This window comes from Streptopelia decaocto, assembly GCF_964273445.1.
Source record: "Streptopelia decaocto genome assembly, chromosome: 2".
Lineage (NCBI taxonomy): Eukaryota > Metazoa > Chordata > Aves > Columbiformes > Columbidae > Streptopelia > Streptopelia decaocto.
Window position 1 is genome coordinate 145,955,728 of NC_138655.1, and position 10,085 is coordinate 145,965,812.

Below are 10,085 nucleotides of genomic sequence, written 5' to 3' on the forward strand. Positions count from 1 at the left end.
GCCAGGCTGCTGAGGGCAAGGCAAAGGTGTTGGGAGAAGCAGCAGTTTAAACATGACGACACACCAGCCACTGCACAACCATGAGAGATGAGTCCGGCGCAGTTTACAATGGATGCAGCTTTTCCTCATGCACATCTTCCACCTGGAAAGGTGAGGCTTCAATTAAAACTTCCACCAAAGCAGAATTACTGTGTGTGCAAATTCACTCATTTCAGTCTCATCGAGTCATAAATTTGTTTCTCACTCCTTGCTATAATTATCCTGAAGATGTATTTGTGGAGCATCAGTGTTTAACAGGCAGAGGCAGCCTGGCAGCTGCCCCACAGAAAACGGTGGATTTTGTGAAGCAGCAAGGTATTGTGTGACCATGCAGCCTTCCCCCCACCCAGACCACTGGGTACCAGCTGCTGATGAAATGCAGGGCACAAACACAACCGCTGGCAGGAGATAGGATGGCTCAGAGGGCAGCAGATGCTCCCACAGCTACTGCCGGGTTGTTAGTATGTTTGTAACTCACCATGATTTTTTTCTACTAAATGGGGATGCCCTATCTTGACCTTACACGTAATGGTTTCAAAAAAGTCTTCTACCTGCAAGCAGTATTTTAGGGGTAAGACAGTGAAGTACCAAACAGCAATTAAGCCAGTGTGGTTTGAACACCCTATATGTGATGATTCCAGTTTTTTTTTAATTTAACTACCTACATGCCTCATGTTCCTCCCATAGAGAAAGGTAGATTACTTTTCAAGGCCTCAGAAAAGGCTGAGAGCCAAGTCAGAGGGGCAGAAAAGATATAGGTACATGTCAATTTATTTCATACAAATGTTAATCTGGCTTTCCTGCAGCCAAGGGCAACATACACTTGTACAGAAAGAGTGAAATGCAGTCCTTACAGTAGGCTGGACATTTTAAACATATGGATCAATTGCAGGACTATGACATGGAAAGTGTCAGATTTTTCTTGACCATAGGAATTTAAATTTAGAAGCAGAAAAAAGCTACTAAGCTAAGATCTGTCTTTTACATGACAAATTAAGATTTGTTGTGACACCCTGGCTATGGGAAGGGATTTTGCAGTCCAGCTGGGATGAAATCCCAGCCTTGCAGTAGTCAATAATAAAACTCTCATTTATTGTAAGTATTGCAGGATTTCCCTGAAATCCTTGCAGCATTCTGAACTTGATGGGGTTTTCTCCATGAAAAGGACGGTGTTTCCGGAGCGCGTAGTTATTTTCCACATCACGCAGTTGTGATCTGGTTGTTCTCACAAGAATCAGACCTCTAGAGAGCAGCAGGTTTGGCCGCTTAACAGAAACCTGAATTTGACAGATGAAGGGACAGGAAGCTGCTGTAGACACCAGACATCAATAACGCAGAGCTCCACCAACCTAGGAGAGCAGAAATATTCACCTGTAACAGTGGTACCCATGCAGGGAGGCCACTAGATGTGAAAGTCATTGCCATAATTTAGAAGATGGTTTCTCTGTTAGTCTGTCCTGTAATTTCTCTGTACTTCAGTTGTATTCAGGAGACCTTATAATTTTTCTCCCAGTGCTGATTTAACAACTTGAGATGTTTTGTTTCATTCTCACCTTGGAAGTCATTATTTTTAAAAAGAGTCAAGCTGACCCAGGACTTCACAATTAAATTGTTAAGTTTGTAAACAGACTAATAATACATTGGTAGCAGTTGGGATATACTTTGCCCTTCATTACTAGCTAGCTGGAGAAAGCTGCTGATACAGTTAAAGAACATTTTAAATATTATTACAATGATTTCTAATTTCTTTCCTAGTCACATATTTTCATCTAAGCATTTAAATAAGCAGTGTTTATAAATTCATTAGATAAAACAACTGTTCTTCTCATCTTATTTTCTTACAAGTTTCTAATGCATGAATCTGTGTCTCTCCTCAGTACCTCATTTTATTTTATTCCTTTTCGCTCTCCTGTTTGTACCTATATCATACTGTGCCTTCATTCAACTTTTACTGCCATATGTCTAGAAAGATAATATTTTTATCAATGAGGCACACATCAGAGATGAATAGCAATGAGAAATTAAACCTACTAAGTTCAGAATAAAAGAAATCTTAGTTATACTTTGTAGTTAACTTTCTGCCTAAAAACATTTATTTTTCTGTAGATGCCATTTTACATAATATAGATTAAAAAAGAAAATTTCAAAGCACAGGTACCTGGATTGGCTTGGGGAAGAGTGAGTCAGACAGATTATAGCAGGGCATGAAGTCAAGCTTTCACATTTCAGGCATTAATTGCCTGCTAAGAAGGAACAGCTGAACTGTAGGAGGAGGGTTAATTTTGGTGGACACTAGCAGCAGCTGAGAGCTTCCTGGTGCTTTTGTTTCTCAATCCTGCCCTAAGACAATTAAGCCTGTGAAGGTTTTTTAAAAGTCAAGGCAAGCAGATGTAAGGACACTGTGCTGGGATGAGTCGTCTTATAGTCTTACCATCTCTAGTCAAGTCTTCTGCTGCAAGACCCATGTGCAGCAAAGTGTGGCTGGGCTGCAGCACAGCTGGGCACCCTGGTACACCACAGAGCTGGCCATCAGCTAATGCTTTCCTCCAAATCAAGAGACTGAATGACAGAAGATGATGTTTAAAAAATGTTGCAGGCATTGGAAGGTCACTGGAGTTAGCTCCAGTTCCTTCAACCTAATTCAGTTGGTAGATGAAAACCTGACCATGCCAGAGCCAGGGACAAAAGTGCTGCTGACTCCAGAGGTCCCACGTGTCCACTGAGCATCTTTGCTCCTTGCTCCCACCAGGCCTGGAAGGGTTTGATGGTGGGTGGTTCATGCTGACAAGCTGCAGTGACAGAGGGGCTGCATTTTGACAGCAGGTGAGGCAATACCCTGCCAGACCCTGCTCTCCTTGAGAGGACAAACCTGCCGCAGCTTGTGCATTTCTGTATACAAAGAGTGGACTATACATGTATGTCCTATTATTCAACAGGCATTAATGATGGTTAGCTTTTACACAAACTCTATTAAATCAGCGGCAATTCATGGCTATTGACTAATATGATATTTTTTCTCTCTAGAAATAACTTGGAAAATACTTAAAAGTATGCTATAGATTTCTTCCTCTTTATGAGCTAAGACTATGAAGAAATGACCACATTTTCTAAGCCTGAACTACGAGAGAAAAAGAATTTTTTTTGTCTAATGAAAGTGTTTTATTTGTTCTCAGTATAGCTGCTTCTGTAAGAGTTGTAGGTTTAAAAAAAAAAAAAAAAAAGACACACAGCTGCATTTAGTCATAATGTTTAGTAAGCAAGAGGTCTTCCTATGAAGAGATGCAAAGACAAAAAAGAACCATAGTTTTAACAAACTCCTTGTTCTAAAATTCTGCAAAAAAAATGTGGTTCAGTTTTTAAATGGTGGTTTTAAGCTCATTACACTTTCCTGTAAACCCTGTGAAGACAGGGAAATTTCTGAAGTGTTTGAGTGAGTTTGCAGAATTGTGACAAAACTGTAAGGATTTGGTTGCATATGTTGTAAATGGAAGCTATAGTGTTGGTCTGATTCTAGGATGGGAAATTACTTTCTCAGACACAGGTTTTTTATTTTTTGTAATAGATTTCAGGTTGTTTAAACCTTGACAGCAAAGCACATTTGTAAACTAAACTATCGAGAAATGGTGCATAAGAAATATTTATTTTCAGATTCATCTCTATTTTACAACAGAATTCTATTTTTGTTCCCCTTCTTCTTATTTGAATAAAGAGCCAGAAGCAAAATGTGCTTGCAAAACTCAACACTTGAGTAATCATGTGGCCATTATTGTATTTAGATGGACACTTATTAACCACAATTATCTAATAAGAGTAGATACTTTGTAACTGACACCCACAAAAGATACACAGGCACACTATGTCTATAATGCTTAACATGTTAGGAGTGCTCACCAGTCCTCATTTTCAGTCTGGTGCTTCATAGTCTTTAACATTCTTCTACAGATAGGAAGCAGACAATCTCTGCTTTCCTTAAGGTACAAATGGTTGTTTAAATGAGATCAGTAATGTGCCCCACCTTACAGCAAAACATTATTGGGGCTTCTCCCAGTTTTTCTTTCCAAGCACTAAAATCACGACATACTGAATGCTAAATTACGTGGGACATTTTAATACTTGTCAAGAAATTCTCCAGCATTAACTCAGGTAATTTATTGTTTCTGAGAGGTTTTTCTGGGTACTGGTGCAGTATCTCTGGGACCTCTAGAAGATCTTGCTGTGTTCCACGCTCAGGTGTGTGTTTCCTCTCTCACCCGGCGCGGTCATCCGCACTGTTGCTCTTTTCAGGATACCAATCAGAAAAGCTATTTATTCTCACAAGTACAGGCTTTCCTGTTGAAACAAATGTCGATAATTTCAAAGCTATCAGGCAGCTGCTGAAATCAATCTGAAAAATGCCACATCAACTAAAATACAGGGTAGTGACAGATGGGAAGCTACAAATACCAGTTTGACAATTTTTTGAAAAGTCAGACCCTACTGAGAGATGTATTACAGGCTCAGTCCTTCGAGGTCTGGGCACAGATGTGGACTAGTGAGCAAGGAAAGCAATATGTGGGAAAAGCCAAGGACTGAAGCGAGGACCATCTCTCCGCTCCCTGAAGCACGACCCTGCTGGGGGCTGGAGCACCATGGGGTTGGAGCAGGTCTGTTGGGCCAGCTGTGCTGCAGCGAGGCAGGGTCTTCCTTTATCCTCTGTGCCAAAGGCTTGGGTCCCCATCCCTGCAGGATTCCCTTGTGGAGCAAGAAACTGTTCCTGTCCACTTAAAAAGGAGATTTAGCACAGGAGATTTAGCACAAAGGCAAACAGCTCTACCCTCCATAACTCATACTCTTGCCATACTAAGGTGCGTTTCTATTGTGTGTCATATAAAACCACAGGCGCTCTGCCCCAGCAGACTCCTGAGCCCTGGTTATTATATTATTGTGTTACAAATGTTTACCCAACGAGCTTATCTTTTGTCTGTGCCTCTGAAGATACCCCCTTTCGCTAAACATCTCTCCCAAGCACGATCTGACCTTCTTTGCAATTTTACCCCTACTGTGATTCTCACTCCTATATCTTTCCTGCAAATGAATGTGTCAAATTCCTCTGAGCTGGACATCAGCTTTTTTACACTGTAAAAAAAAAAGACCCTTTTTAAATTTCAATTTCTTACTATTCTGCTTTAGACCAAGGTCACGCCTCCCCCCTCTACCCAGATGATTTAATCATACAACATTTTTTACTTTTGTTTCTTTCTTCCCTGGTATAGTTCCTAACACATACACAGTAAAGTGCTGGAGCTTGAATTCCCTGGTAGCGTGTTCTCATATTTTCAGTGTCTCTCCAGAAAGGTGTGATTAAAAATAGAGAAAGAAATTCCTTTGTAGACCTCAGCATTTTCTGGCTATTTTCTCTCACTAACTGCTGAAGTTGACCACTAAAGCCAGGTTTACTGCCTGACAGGCCATTTCAGTGTTTGAAAAAAAAGACACTTAGACAAATGCAGTGGCCAGCCTTACCAAATCACTGTGTCAAACCTATATAAAGTCACCCTACCAATAAATGTAATGAGAATGAACTAAATAGCTTTCTACAGATGTAAAAGGCTTATATTTCCAGACAGAGCAAGGGAGTCTGTTATACCACACTACTGGCAAGTGTCTGCTTTCGTCTGTCATTTTCTTTCTCCAGCTCTGATTTTATTATCATATTGCTGTAATGAAAAGCGCAAATCATCTGGACAGCAAAGGCAAGGAGCCGTATCTCACTGCTCTGATGTCACCAAATGACTATATTTCAAAGCTTTGTCATCATATAACTTTTGTGGAAAATACCAACTAGTTTGAGGACTAGCATGCAAATAAACAAGAGCTGGCTCCATGGGTCTCCTCTGAGTCACGTCAGACAGATATTTCAGCCATGCCTTTGCCTGTGCCCTTCACTCCTGGCTGGCTGCAGCAGCTCCCTATGGAGCCTCCTGTGCTCCTCGGCAGGGACCGGGAACCAGGCTCGGGATTTCCCCGGGGGAAAGTCAAACCTCACAGCAGGGAAAGTTCTATTTTCCCCATAGTTTCACACACTGAGAACAAGTGTTTCATTGCTACTGCTCTATTTTAATCCAATTACTATGTGTGTCACTCCCTCTCATCCAACAGCGGGACATGCTGCTTTCTGAATTGCACACAGTTATTGCAACTTGCATGCAAAATTCCCACAGTAGAAACAGCACTGTGATATTGTAGCTTTTTTCAGGCTCAATTCACTCTCCTTTAAATTAAGAAGGCACTGGTCTGGAGCACTAACTCAGCATTGTTTCAGCTTTCTGTCGGTATTCAAATCACCTCCCAGCAAACTAAGCCCATTCACATGCTAAGAAACATCTGTGAGCAAGTCTTATTTAGGTCTTTGTGTAAAAAGCCACAGAATAGAGATCAAATTGGGAGAAACTGAGTGACCTTGCTTTAAAATGCAGCTAAACTTTAGTGTCATTAGATGAAACATTCCAGAAAAAGCTAGTGATTGAGATATGTACTGTGATATCTGGAAAACTGACCCCAATTTCTGGTTACTGACCCTCATCTTACCTGCTACTGCTGCAGAAAGCTCAAGCAGCTGTGAAAAGGCAAGTGTGAACACCCTCAGACTCTGCCAAAGGTAATGTTACATTTCTGCAAATAAGAAGAATTAAATGGCAAAAAAACTGGTGGGTTTGCTTTTGAAAGCATTTGCAAGTAACTTCTTCATTTAAAAAAAAAAAAAAAAAAATCAATCCAAAACTATACAAAACGCCAGTGTGATTATTCACTGCATATCTTTCTTAATTACACCATCATGCAAACAATGTCTTGGGCTGAGATTTTTCTTCTTGTTAGTTGTTATTTATGCATATAAGAAGGGCCTTGCTGCTTGCTTTCCTGTGCTGCTTCAACAGCAAGATGGAGTCGGATGGGGACCAAGAAATTCTCACCCATGAAAAGAATGTAGGGTAAGAAAAGTTTATGAGAAAGAACAACATAAAAAACTGTACTTTCTCACCAGAAGCTGTATTAAGCTATGCTTTATTCAAGTGACTCCCCAGGGGCTCTGTGTGTCCCCAAGGTAAGCACAATCCTGCCACCAACAGCTGTGGTAGTGTTGATTATCCAGCAGTACCACGTGCTTTAGTCTAACCAACGTGAACATGTTACATGGTGAACAGTGTCACATGAGAGGTGGCTGCTACATCGTGCTATTAATGTGTTCCTGCACATTCCAGAGCTGTTCCAGGGCAGGTGTGCTCCAAGGGATGGCCAAAATGTTGCATTAAATGTGTATCATTAAGATCCTTTAAAAAGCCATTGAATTATGATATTTAAATCATTATTTCTGAGAAACATTCACAAAATACAACTAAATCTGATTATATTTTGAGCAGAGCAAATGATGTGTAAATATTTTTCTTGCTGTTTTTTAACTAAATACAAGGAGTATTGAATTTCTGAGTTCCTGAATATTGTATAGCTATTCTAGCAGTTATTTGTGCTTTGATTATATTCACTGCAAGAAAAAAAAAATTCTTGCCTTTAGAAGACACACAATCAAGTATCCATAGACAGATTCTACCCCAGTAGGGTGAAAGGAGACTTTGCTACTGATTTTCTTGGAAGCAGAGTTAAGCTTTTATGTGTTGCACTATCTTGGTTGTGAATGGCCAAATTATAGATTTGGTTTAGCACCTCTTTCAAAGACTATTGAAGACAATTTTTTTTTCTGTAAAAACTAATCTTTCATCACAATATCTTAAAGGCCTACATAATTATCACCACCATGAATATCACCACTGTTTTACAAAGATACCCTGAGGCAGCTTTAGGAAGCAGAAAAGGCAAGTGCAAGGAGACTGCTGGGGAAACACACAGCTGCGCCTCTAAGGCATGTGTATCTCCTGGATACTTGACTGAAAAGGACTGATCAGAAGCAAAGACAGCTGGAAATGTGGGACTGGTCCACAACACGAGTCTTCAGATTCAGAGATTTCAATAGTTTGTCTACGTATCATCTGTGGCCTAATGCAGTTGCCCCATGGATGACTGAACATTGATGCCTCTAGCTGAAGTCAAGAAGAATTAGATTACAGAGAATAAGTTCAAACCCATGAAACCAAGAAAATGTTGATTCTGTGATAAAAAACAGAAGAGTTAAAATCATATGCTGTTTTCTGTGCATTCTTTTAATACCACAGAATCTGAACATCTTCCAGCGGTGCATCAAGTGATGTAGCTATTATTCTCTCCTCTTGTCACTCAAGGACTCTGTGTGTGTCTATGAAATGTTGTGTCCTGTATTGGTAGGACCCTACCTGATGGGCCATTTAGCCTCCTTATTGCTGTATGCTGATTTCAGAGAAGGGAATGGAAGAAACACCCTAACAGAAATTCTTCATGACTGTATACTTTTATTCTTGTCCCCAGGAAAGCTCAGAATTTAACCTTAATCTAGAAAATGAAGATTACCACCCCATGAAGTTTTTAGGGCAGCTCTTCAGAGACACTTTCAAACAGTGCCAATACTATGGATATTTTGAGGGTTTATACACATAGACACTGCAACTCTCCCAAAGAAATCTCCTGTTATACTTAATTTGTTTCAAACAAAATTTTAGTGTCCTCTCCTTATGATGCCTGCTGGTCACAGCCCACAGAAAAAGTCTGGTTTTAATTTCTTTAAGGCAGAAAAGTCCTGTCCTTTAGTGAAAGCAGATGGGAAAGCCTGGGATTGCAGGCAATTACATGCACGTGGTGATCCAGGAATAGAGAAGCTGATGATATTAAACTCTTTCAGCCCTCTGGAATGGATGCATCCTCTTTAAGGACAGACTTAAAGGAGGAATATTTTTTAAATTGATGGATTATAACCCTTGACAGCCACTTAAAAAGAATAGGAACTTAAGGAAAACATAACCTGAAGGCAATACCTCTTGGTACATGATTTAATTTCCATTCTCAATGTGCCTGTTATGAGCCAACATTTTAAGTGGGCACATTCACAGAGAATGACCTAAACAGCTTATACGTTGCCTCCATTGTACTCACTGAAATCTCTTTGGGACAAAGAGTTTTGCGGCCCCAGCAGTAGCAAAGGACTTGTCTTATCACTGCACAATTGCATCTAATAAAAGTAATTATAATCATCAACCACCAAGCATAGCAGGCAAGAAAGGCAGAAAATACTGTGAAGCACAACAGACATTTGAGATTTAAGTCACCTTTTCAGCCTTCTAACACTGAGCTGTCATGGACTGTCTAGGGTCATTTAAATTAAAGCAGATGAAGAGTTCTCCAAGGTGCTCTGAAGGATGATGGAGATTTCTCACTTCTGTGTTCCTCCAGATCTGCTTGTAAGGGCAAGAACTCAAGTGAGAGTGTCCCAGAGCTGCTTTCAGTGTGCATTTCTAGGGGCCTGGCAGAGCTGACAGCAAAATCAGAGGTCTGGACACTATGACTGGAGGTAGAAGCATTTGAGGTCTGCCAATGAGAAGGTTGCTATTCAAGATTATTATTTAGAAGATGCTGAAATCAGATGTCACAAGTATAAGCTAATTTTATTAAAAATCACTGCTGGATTTTCAAGAAGGCAATTTTCTGAAATAAAGTTCATTATCTCCATACATGAGGGATTTTACATTTGTTTTAAAGCTCCTCCTTCTCAAAATAGTTGCCAAAGTCTATCAGCAGAAGGGTGGGAATGAGATGGGATGAAATGAAACACCTTTTTTAGATATAAGGGTATTTTAAGGTTGCTGGTTCTTTTTAATTTTAAATACATTGAAATAAGCCATTTTAATAAAATGAAACAATTTCATTCAGGAACAGCCAAAAAAGAGCATCTTGAGGATAATCACATAGGTTTTTTTTCCCACCAACAGTTCTAAAAGTCATGATGAAATCATGAAACAACTTCAGGTTGCTAACAAATCTGTAGCTGGCAATAATGTGGTGTGATCAGATGTGCTGTAAATAACTAAACAGAGGTCTGGATGCTGCTCTATTTCCTGTTTGCGGCTGTGGCCAGTAACTGTTTATCA